Below are 10,912 nucleotides of genomic sequence, written 5' to 3'. Positions count from 1 at the left end.
TACTGACATGCAGGTTTAAAAAAAAACCTGTTTAAAATACTGAATTGCCAAGACAGGAACAATCCCAAGTAACATTTTAAGTTTTATGAAATACTACAAAGCAACTATAAAACAACATTCATAAAACCCTGGTCAAGGCTATTTTGTCATTAATGCATCCACCAAAACCTCATTAAGACTAGAATATGTCTAGTTGGCCCACCCTGGAGAAGGTTCTGAAGGGTGTATTCTCGAAACTCGTCAAGATTGATTTACTGCAAAAGGTTGTATGACGAACGCATTCAGAACCATTTGAAAGCTACAATAAAAGCTATTTAGCAACAATAAAAACCCTTTTTGAGCCATTTCCCCTAGCCGCATGCTGAATCTACTAAGAAAGCATCAATCAAGATAGAAAAGAGAGATGTACGGTTGAATAAAATTTTCGAAGAGTCTTTCGCCGAATAAAATCGCTGCTATGGATCAGAAACCAGCTGATCTCCGCTAACTAACAGTTTCAGTGGTTTGCTGTCGGTTGTTATTTCGATTGTCATCGCAAGATCTGGAGAAGGCTGGTATGTTTTTCAACTTTAGACAATGTTTTATGAGTTCGAGGGCCGGGCTCACTTTACTCTTCTCCGACAGATGGTCAGTCGTTGGTGGTGTGCTGGTTCTTCTAAAGAAGTAAATTTATCTGCAATTGACTTGATTTTTTCATCCTACTTCGTCTATCCTTCGAGATTTCCTTGTCATAGATTTGGCATTTAGTAACTATGAGGAACCATCTTTTAAGCTCAATTTGTAAACAAAGTAATTGGGGAGTTAATGATACTTTTTAAAAAGGCTAAAAAGCAACAATAAATGCTTTTTTCTCTAATGCAAAACCTAATAGTTTTATGGATGCTTTTATAATGATAGAACACGTTTATAAAGTATTTTATAATGACATTAATAAACAATTGCTAATGACGTTTATGCTTGAATTATAGAACAGTTTTAAGGAGGGATTGATAACCGTTTTAAATTTATTTTTAAAACAAGACAGTTTTTAACTTTCTTGCCAGACTATAAAAGGTTTTTAAAACAGCAAAAAGCTGAATTACTAAGCAGGAATGTTTTACACTTTAAAATGCTATATTTAAACTAAGTGGATTGTTCATTGCCGTTATAAAACCATCATAAATCAGAGTGGATGCTAAATGGTTACTGAATTGCTACTTGGGATGTAAAAACACTTAGATATATATCATAACAATTAAGGCTGGTAAGTTACTGTAGTAACTGGAGCACCTAGGTTAAAAATGAAATGTAATTTATTTTGAATTTGGAACAAAAAAAAAACAATTAAGGCAGGCAAGTAACTGTAGTAGTTGAAGCACCAAGGTTAAAATTAAATGTAATTTATTTAGAATTTTTAACAAACAAAGAGTTGGAAAAAATAAAAACCGCTTAAACCCATAAGATTTGTCAAATCAAATTTGTTATTACAGATTAAGTCGTATATACAAAGCAATGTTAAATTTTCAGGCATATGGCCTCCACTTTTGCAGGTATATCAGAAAACACAACTTTGATATACATGCACTCTGGTTGTCTGGGTAGGCTTTTAACATTTTTTTGGAATATTTTCTTGAAATTTCTAAAAAAAAAATTTGTTTATTTTTCCCAGAACAATATTATATTTTTCTACAACTTTGACTCAGACGTCATTCCGATCAGCAAAGCCGTTTCCGTTCTGAAAAAAATCAAAGACGCCAATTTTAAAATTTTACAAGATTCAAAATGGCCGAATTTTATCAGAAATGTGAATTATTGCCCATAACATAACAAACAATTATGCAAAGTTTCATGCAAATCGGCGAAGGTCGAGTTTTTCCGATTTGTCATTTAGCGTGAAACTTCTCTATAAGTACATACTTATGTCTGCCAGAAACAACCTGTGTGCTCTTACTTTATTCTTAACCTAAAAGAGCTAAACCATCAGCGAGACATCTTCTGATTTCAATTTCAGTAGCAACATTGTCCAAACCGTTTACTCTCACGGATGAAAACCGAGCTGGAGGAAAAACAACAATCAAACGGCGGCAAAAACCAAAGGCCCAATCTACGATCATTCATTCCGCTGAAAGGTAGCCGTAGCAGTGGCAGAAAAAAAGAACATCAACGGAACAAACTTCTTCAGAACGCGCATCCTACTGCCTACTGATATTTAGTTTGATAAATTGAATCTTTTCGATCCGTTGAAAGGGACGACCCGCGCAATTCGATACCTATCGTCAGTGACTTCCTTTTTCAGGTATTCCATTCATAAAAGTGCACTTGTTGTTCTTCGGCTCACCTTTGCCGTGGTCCGTTTTTTCGCCGTTTTATTTTGATTCGCGCTTTCAAAGAGGATCCCTTTTTTCCGCTTCATTAATTGAGGTAAAATACGTTTCTTTTGTTCCAAACCTCAAAGCTGGGACTTGTTCGATGTTTCTTTTTTTGCCAGCCCTTTCTTTCCCTTTCGATTAAACCGTTGCAAATCGATTATCCTACGCCGATTGGGAGAACTGGTTTCCGGGCAGACACACCTGCCCTTCCGACTATCATCCGCAAACTGCTTCCAGATCCTTGCCATAAATTAGTCTGCTCTTTGAGAGTGGAAAAACCGATTTGCACAGTGAGATAATTCATTCAACGCTTTCCGCTGGAACCTGGCAGACTAGGTTTGATTAAGCGTTTAGACCCGAGCCTGCAACACACACACACAAGGTGAGGTCGTCTATCGCCGGGTGCTCGGGAAGGCGCTAAGTGAAAAATATCTCCTCGGACCTGCCAATAAAACGTTCTCAGAGTTTCTACAACTGCTCGCGCGCGCGCCCGCGTTAAAGCTCATAACTTAGGCGACCGTCTCGCAGACGAGCGTCATGCTATTATATGGCTAATGTTAACGTCCCCATCTCGAGAGTCTTAAAGGCGACGCAGATAGAAATAATAAAAAAAAAACAACCGTGGAGACATTCCCGTTGCCCATAAATCAAAAAGCCAACAATTAAAATAGATTTTCCCCGCGAGTGTCGGACATTCGCACGTCGTCGTTGTTGTTGCCGCTAGTAGTTGCTCGTTTGGTCCCAAATCCCTCGAGGTGATCTAAAATATCAATTACGGTTCAATAAATTGAAGGCAAAAAAAATCCCTCCTGCACGGAACAGAGCAATACAATTTGGTCGATCGGTCCGAGGAGATAAATTGCCCCGGCATTTGTCCACACACTCGTAAGCTGTCAATAATGGCCAATGTGCCGACCCCGCCAGTGTCCACTCGGCCCCGCTTGGTGTGCCGTTTCTGGAGCATAGAGCGCAAACAATGCCATTATAAATTTAAACCCCCTGTGAAATGCTCTGGAATTATTATAACACACACACACACTCACATTATTGATCGCAGCTTTGTAGGAAATTTATTGCGTACACCACACGCGCCGCACCGGGGCTGACAGTCTCTCTCTCTCTCTCTCTCACTCACTTTCGACCAGGGAAGAAATGTTTCACTCATTTGTGTGATAATAACAGGAGATGTCAGTTTGTTTCAGGACACTTTTGCGTAGGTAACATGATGGGCTAGAGTGGAATGTGTGTGTTGGGGCAAAAATTCTTTGACATGAAATTGTGAACAACCGAGATGTTTATTATCCTATTTATCTCGATGTACAGGTAGCATCATTGGGTGAACTGTTTCAGATTACCAGTCATCTTTGTTTTAAGCACTTAGGGGAATGAGGGTATGCATTGAGAATAATTCTAGATAAACATTTCACAAGGTTCTATCTGTACTGATCGATTCTCTTATCTCGTTAATAACTCAGCTGCAAAACCTTTCTCTGTTGTATTTGACGTTTCGGACGCTAGATAAAAACATCTTTTATCAGATAATCGGTTGCTGACCTGGCCATAAGAAGGCCCAGGAGACAATTTCTAGTTCCTTATTCTAGGTCCCTGAGTCCGCAAGGCCGCTGAGAAGTTGTTCCGAAGCCAAATAGAACCTCCACGAGGCGACCCATCATTCATTAGTTCCATCATTCGTTGAGTCGCAGCGTTGAACCTGACTATTGGCCAGGAAAAGGCTTGCCAATGCACATCAAAAATCGACTCCATACATCCCAACATTTGTTTATCTCAAATCAAAGGAATACATTCCCAGCAACTACCATAAACCGGACTAGTTCATGTTGATCTTCGTCAAGCTTCGTCTACAATTTGGACTTCTACATCAACACATGTCAGGCAGCCTTCAGGATCAATTGCCTAAACTTGGTGAGTTCGTTCCATTTTGTAAATTGTTATCGTTTCAAACCAGAAACATTGGAAGATCACCTTTTTGTGGTGCGTTACTGGTAAAAGATCTACCACAGAACCCTAGCCGTGACAACTTCAAACTAGGGTTTCAGGATTTCCAGTAGTCAAAGGATCACATTTTAGTCATTGTTACTTTTTATGACTTGATAATAGTGACAAGACTCGGGTAGTGAGCACCGCGCCGTTATGCATTTCTATATTGTATATTTCAAATAAAAATTTTTGTTTATGTTCATAAATTTCACATAATCCTTTTCCCTTTGTCCTTCTCCTTTTCCTTTCCCTCTTCTCTTTTTAGAAAGCGATTAATGGTGATATAGCCATAAGTCATAAAAGGCTAGGACAAGAGTTAGTGCTCACACCCCAACCGTCAGAAGAAAATGGAGCATCACTTAACCTTTCTAGATTTGATGCTTTCAACGACCAACCAATCATATAATTACCAAAATCGGAACGTACGGTACGAGATGTTCACGTTTCATCCATTTATTGGATTCTGAAGCATCGTGTTTAAATCGTCGATTTTAACAGGCCCGACGTTTTCTGAATCATCTTGCCCCTTAAATGCTGCACAGTAGGCCTGGCCGTTTTGATATGTGTGACGCATCTTCGATGTGAAACATATATCAAATAGACAAGAAAAATGATGTAGGTATGTATATCATTTTCCAGGATGCTTTCAAGAACTGGCTGTGTTGGTGTTAAATTAGATTAGATTAGACTAGATAAAAACCTCTTTCATCAAACTATGTGGTAAAATTAGCACGAAATCTGTTTGCATATCAGTGGTTATAAAAAGAGCAAACCGATGAAGAGGATCGATCAAAGCAGATAGGACCATTTGAAATGTTCATCGAGAATTATGAAAGGACTAATCCACATTGGCGTAGCTAATAGGGGTTCCAAAGGGGCTAGGCCCGCTCCAGAATTATCTAGGCCCCTCCCAGAATATTTGGTGTTTCTTTAACTCGCCGGTATTTTGTCAAGCATGTCAAGTTCGATGTTATTATTTAACAGCGATTAATAAAATTGAACCACAAACAACGATTTTTTTTAAGTCCTTTAAGTTGACTTGTTTTCTTATGCTCTGGACTAGAAGAAACAATTTTGAAAAATTATATTCCCCCTTATTCTGCGAGTCACGTGACTCTCTCTCACCGGTGAGGTGACAATAGTAACCTCGTGTGAGGTGACTCTCCATTTGATTTGCATGGAGAGTCACCTCACACGAGGTGACAATTGTCACCTCACCGGTGAGAGAGAGTCACGTGACTCGCAGAATAAGGGGGATTATATCGGCATTTAATCGATGGCGTACTAAGACGTCTTCAGGCTTTACAAATTGGCCATAAGCCCATGGATTAAAACTTCAAGGACGCATAAGAAGTTCAGGGAGCGTCGTAGAAATTGAGGAAACTTAGTAGAAATTCCGGGAGCTTCGTAGATCTTCCGAAAAAAATCGTAAGCAAATTATTTAAGTTTAAGGAGCTTCGTAGAAGTTAATGGAACAATATTTCATTTCAGGGAAGCTCATTATTGATCGAGAAGCTTTATACAAGGTTGCAAATACTCATTTCAGCTAAAACAATGTTTTTTTTTTTTTTAAATTATGAAATAATTAGATGCCATGATCATATTTTGAATTGGTAGGATACAAGAAGAGGTTGCAAAGAATGTGTTTGACATATTCAACCTGTTTATTTCACTTCATGAGAGTCACAATCAGCGATTTTTCACACACTCACTCACTCACTCAGCGATCAGCAAATCGCTGATTGTGACTCATAGAAAGCAAAATTTACAGGTTTGATGTTTCAAACGCATACTTTGTAACCTCGTAAAGTTACAAGTAAAACATAGCATCTTTTAGTTTTATTATTTCGAAAACAATATTTTAGCTGAAATGAGCATTTGCAACCTTGCCTTTATATAATTTCATGGACTTGGAATAGTTGTGAAAATTGCGTACACATTCAAGAAATTTCGATTATGGACCTTCTCGAGAAACGTTGAAGTGCAGTAAACTTGGTAGAAAGAATTCTAAAAAGTTCAGCGAATTTTGTAAAAGATCTAAAACGAACTCAATAAACTTCTAAGAACAAAAAGGATCCTAGCTTCAGTTTAATGGAACTTTGTTCCAGTTTATCAAAGATCTTACTTCAAAAAAGCTCCTTGAAATTCTTAGAGGTTATGAGAACTTCATAAAATTGCAAAGAACTTTCCAAATATCCAAGAATATTCGTAGATGATAGGTGTCTTTCCAGAAGTGCAAAGATGTTTAGAGATTTTTGTTGAATTACGAGAGATGTAAATAATATGAAATTTGGAATAAATTCGAGGAAGTTCGTAGTAGCTAAGAAAATATTGTAAAACTTAAGGGATGCTCAGGAATCGTTGCATGAGTTAAAGGATATCCTTCGAGACATCCTTCCTAGAAAGCATCAAATATTCAAAATATATCCAAATAGACGAAGATATTAGCAAAGTTCTTTGGATATTTTTCCAAAACTTCAGGTTGATCAAGTTCTGAGTATCTCTACCTGTTTGAACATTCAAATATTCTTCAAAGACTGTAGGTTGTTCAGGAAGTATTCGAAAGTTTTTCAGCCAATAGAATCAAATGCTAATGACTTTCGAAATCCGGTATCTTGAAAACCTGATGAAATTGAATTATAACCTGATTTTTCATCATTTTTGTCAAATATCGAGATTTTTCGAAATTTTTAAATCTTAATTTTGTCTTACTTTCGCATCTCGAAGAATTTCCTCTAGAAAAATGCTGCAAGTCGCAGAATCTAGGTAAGTATCCCAAGATCTTGAATTACTAATTTTGAAGTCCAGAAGATTTAAAGCTTGTCCAAGCCTATACCTGGGAACTGGCTCGAGACATTCCTTGATTCTAGTAAATTAAATATATTGGCTGGTGATTTTAATATTAATTGGCGTGATAACCATAATTCGAATCATTTGAAGCGTTTAGCTGAGTTTTTTTAATTTAAAGCAAACGGTAAATGAGTATACGCGTATTTCCAGACACAGTAGAACTTTAATTGACCACGTTTATTCCAATTTTGATTCCATTTGTTCAGTTACAATGTTAGATCAAATAATGACACTCATTGGAGTATGTACACAATCGATAAAGAAAACTCGTTGTGAATATGTTCAAAGGAAGATTGATCAGCATCAAAACAACAGCAAAGAGTTATGGAAAATTTTGAACTTTTAATGGCACATTATTTAGAACAGTCAGAATAAGTAATTGTACTTAAGTTTAATGATTATTTCGTAGATAGCGTTTCATTGATTAATCAATCTATTGAATTGGTCGATAAACCTGACGAAATAAAACAGCCAGTTAAAAGTAGTTGTAGATTTGAAGTTTTTCACCCAATTACATTAGATGAACTTAGAAATATTTGGTTTTCATTAGGAAAATCGGCTGGAGTAGATAATGTTAATGCTAGAGTTATTCAAGATTGCTTTCATGTCATTGGCCACATCTTGCTGGACCTTATTAATGAATCATTGCAAACTGGACATATGCCACAAATTTGCAAGGAATCCTTAGTGGCCCCTATTCAATAAGTTGCTGGAACGATTAAAGCCGAAGAGTTTCGTCCCATCAACATGTTGCACACATTAGAGAAAATTTTAGAACTTGTTGTTAAAGGCCAGCTGTTGGAGTATTTAAATAGTAATAGTTTGTTGATACCAGAACAATCGGGATATCGGGAAGGTCATTCTTGTGAAACCGCGTTGAATTTGGTTTTAGTGAAGTGGAAAAATAACTTGGAGTGTAAAGATACGATTGTTGCTGTTTTTTTGGATCTTAAACGCGCTTTTGAAACAATTTCTAGGCCCTTATTGTTAAGATCAATCAAGCGCTTTGGAATTACGAGTACTGCATATAAATGGTTTGAAAGCTATTTGTCTGACAGAACTCAACGGACTGTTTTTAATGATTCTGTTTCCAGTCCCGTGGGGAATACCCTTGGAGTGCCCCAGGGAAGTGTATTAGGGCCCCTGTTATTTATTATGTATATTAATGGCTTGCGACGTGTTTTGCGATTTTGAGACATTAATCTTTTTGCAGATGATACTGTGTTATTCATTGCAGCTAATGATTTAGATGATGCCGTTTTACACTTGAATGAAGATTTGCGTTCTCTAAGTAGATGGTTGAAGTATAAGCAGTTAAAATTGAATACAAGTAAAACTAAATTTATGGTAATTTCGCGGAATCGAGTAAATGAGAACGTCTCTGTTGTAATTGATGATGAGACTATTGATCGCGTTCGGGAGATTAAATATCTTGGCGTGATTATTGATGACACACTTAAGTTCAACTCTCACATTGACAATGTCATCAAGAAAATTGCCAAGAAGTATGGAATTCTATGGCGACTGAAAAACGATTTAACTATTGCCAGTAAAATACAGCGGTACAAATCAATCATCTCTCCTCATCTTGAGTTTTGCCCTTCCATTTTATTTCTGGCCAATGCAACACAAATATCGAGATTACAGCGCTTGCAGAATAAAATAATGCGTTTGATTTTGAGATGTAATATAATCACTTCCTCAACTTTGATGTTAGACGCCTTACAATGGTTGTCGGTGAAGCAAAGAATTGTATATTTGACTATGGTGTTCATTTTTAAAGTAGTAAACGGTTTGCTGCCTCGGTATTTGTTTGATCGAATTGAAAGAGGAAGTGACTTTCATAGATTTAATACTACAAACGCGGTTGAAATAAGAACACCACATTTCTTGTGCTTCACAAAATTCATTATATTATAAAGGAATAAATGTTTCCAATTCTTTGCCTAGACATATCAAACGTTCAGCAACACTTGCAGAATTTCAAAGACACTGCATTTCACACGTTAAAACTGTCTTTTGAACAGTTATCCAGTGATTTTTTTTATGAATTGACAAATTATGTATCTCGACGAAGTTATCTCTAACGGATTATTTTATATGGATAGCTGTCATAACGACTTTTTAATAATTATTGTAGCACTGCAAAAACTATTTCTGTTCGCCACGAGGGTGATGATGAATTTTTAATATTTGATTTAATAGAAGATTAATAAAAAAAAGGTAGTCTACAAAGGTTTGAGCCTCGCGCGCGTATTACGGATATAGAGGACTGAATTTAACATTTGATAAAAAAAAATATGCAATTTTGAAGCTTATTTGAAAGATACCTTGAGTTAGTTGTAAGTTTTCTGGCAAATGCTAGGGGTTCGTGAGCATTCCTGACATTGCTGAAAATTATGATAGTATCAGATTGCGGGGCTACTAGTGTAATAGGATGCTTTGTTGATTGTTCATTAACTCTTGATTGCTTGTAATACTTATGAATATTTTAGGTGGACAAAAAGGCGAACTAAGAGGGGGACGCCTGAGCATTTCCACATTTATATCGCTGTGAAGCAACTGTAAACTCTACACAGCAAAAAAATAATTTTGATATCACATCAAAGTGGATGCACTACAATCATGTTGAAAATTTCATGTAATTTTTATGACCACATAAATAAACAAATGCAGTAAAAGCAGCGTAATGTCAGTTCATGCATTGTATTAATGATAATTTTGTCCTTTTTAGCAAGTAATATTACACCATATTTTCGACATGATTGTAGTGCATCCACTTTGACGTGATATCAAAATTATTTTTTTGCTGTGTAGAGAGAATTTATCTCTGTAACTGAAACCAGTTCGATTTTGTTTGCCAACCTGGTTAAAATGTCATATACAATTATCTTAAAGATAAATCGTCCAGCTCAAGCCTTTGTAGGGGTAAGAGGTGGGACCATCATCATCATCATCATCATCATCATGCCATCTGTTGAGGGTGGACAGGGAAAACTGAGGTTTGAGAGCTTTATTTATCGATGTGCCTTCCTCACAATTTGAAGTCCACGTATCAACGGAATCAAATTAGAATTTACAAATTACTAATCAATGTTCTGAACAACAGACCGTATGTTGACATACGTCTTCACCGCACTATCTGGTATTTTTAAGTCCACTCGTCGATTATATATTAGATTGCCTGAAACAGATTATATCGTAAATTCTTCTCCAAACGAGCTATTCACTATTAACAATATATTTTCACTAATCCTTATCGAATACAAAGCCATTAATGATGAAGCAGTATCATGGTGATGACAGTTCGACCTTAGACGCCACACTATGAAGACTGTCGGCCGCCCTCATGATGCAGGGCGGTCTATACTGTCCGGGTTACCAGTTGTATTTCGAGGCGGCAACACCATCAAAACGCTTTTTTTAAACTCTAAAATTTATTTTGGAGTTTTTATGAAAATTTTGGTTAGCTTAAACATATTATAAGTATTCACATTTCATTTGGTTTTAATATGCATGTACTAGAATGTTTATTAAATGACTATTCCTAGACGATAATCTTGTAATTTTATCTTAGTCTTAGAATTATGACAATTGATCTAATTTCGTTGACTTTTATTTACATTTGTATTCGAAGAATTTATGCTTACAATTTGTATCAGAGGTATCAATTTAATTGCAATTTTATTTAGATAAAAAATTTTGAAAGCATATGT

The sequence above is a fragment of the Ochlerotatus camptorhynchus genome, unplaced genomic scaffold (genome assembly GCF_037179485.1).
Source record: "Ochlerotatus camptorhynchus isolate MF236.1 unplaced genomic scaffold, CSIRO-AGI_Acam_v1.1 ptg000622l, whole genome shotgun sequence".
NCBI classification, from domain to species: Eukaryota; Metazoa; Arthropoda; class Insecta; order Diptera; family Culicidae; genus Ochlerotatus; species Ochlerotatus camptorhynchus.
The sequence above is the reverse complement of the archived record's forward strand: the minus strand, read 5'-3'. Positions refer to the sequence as shown.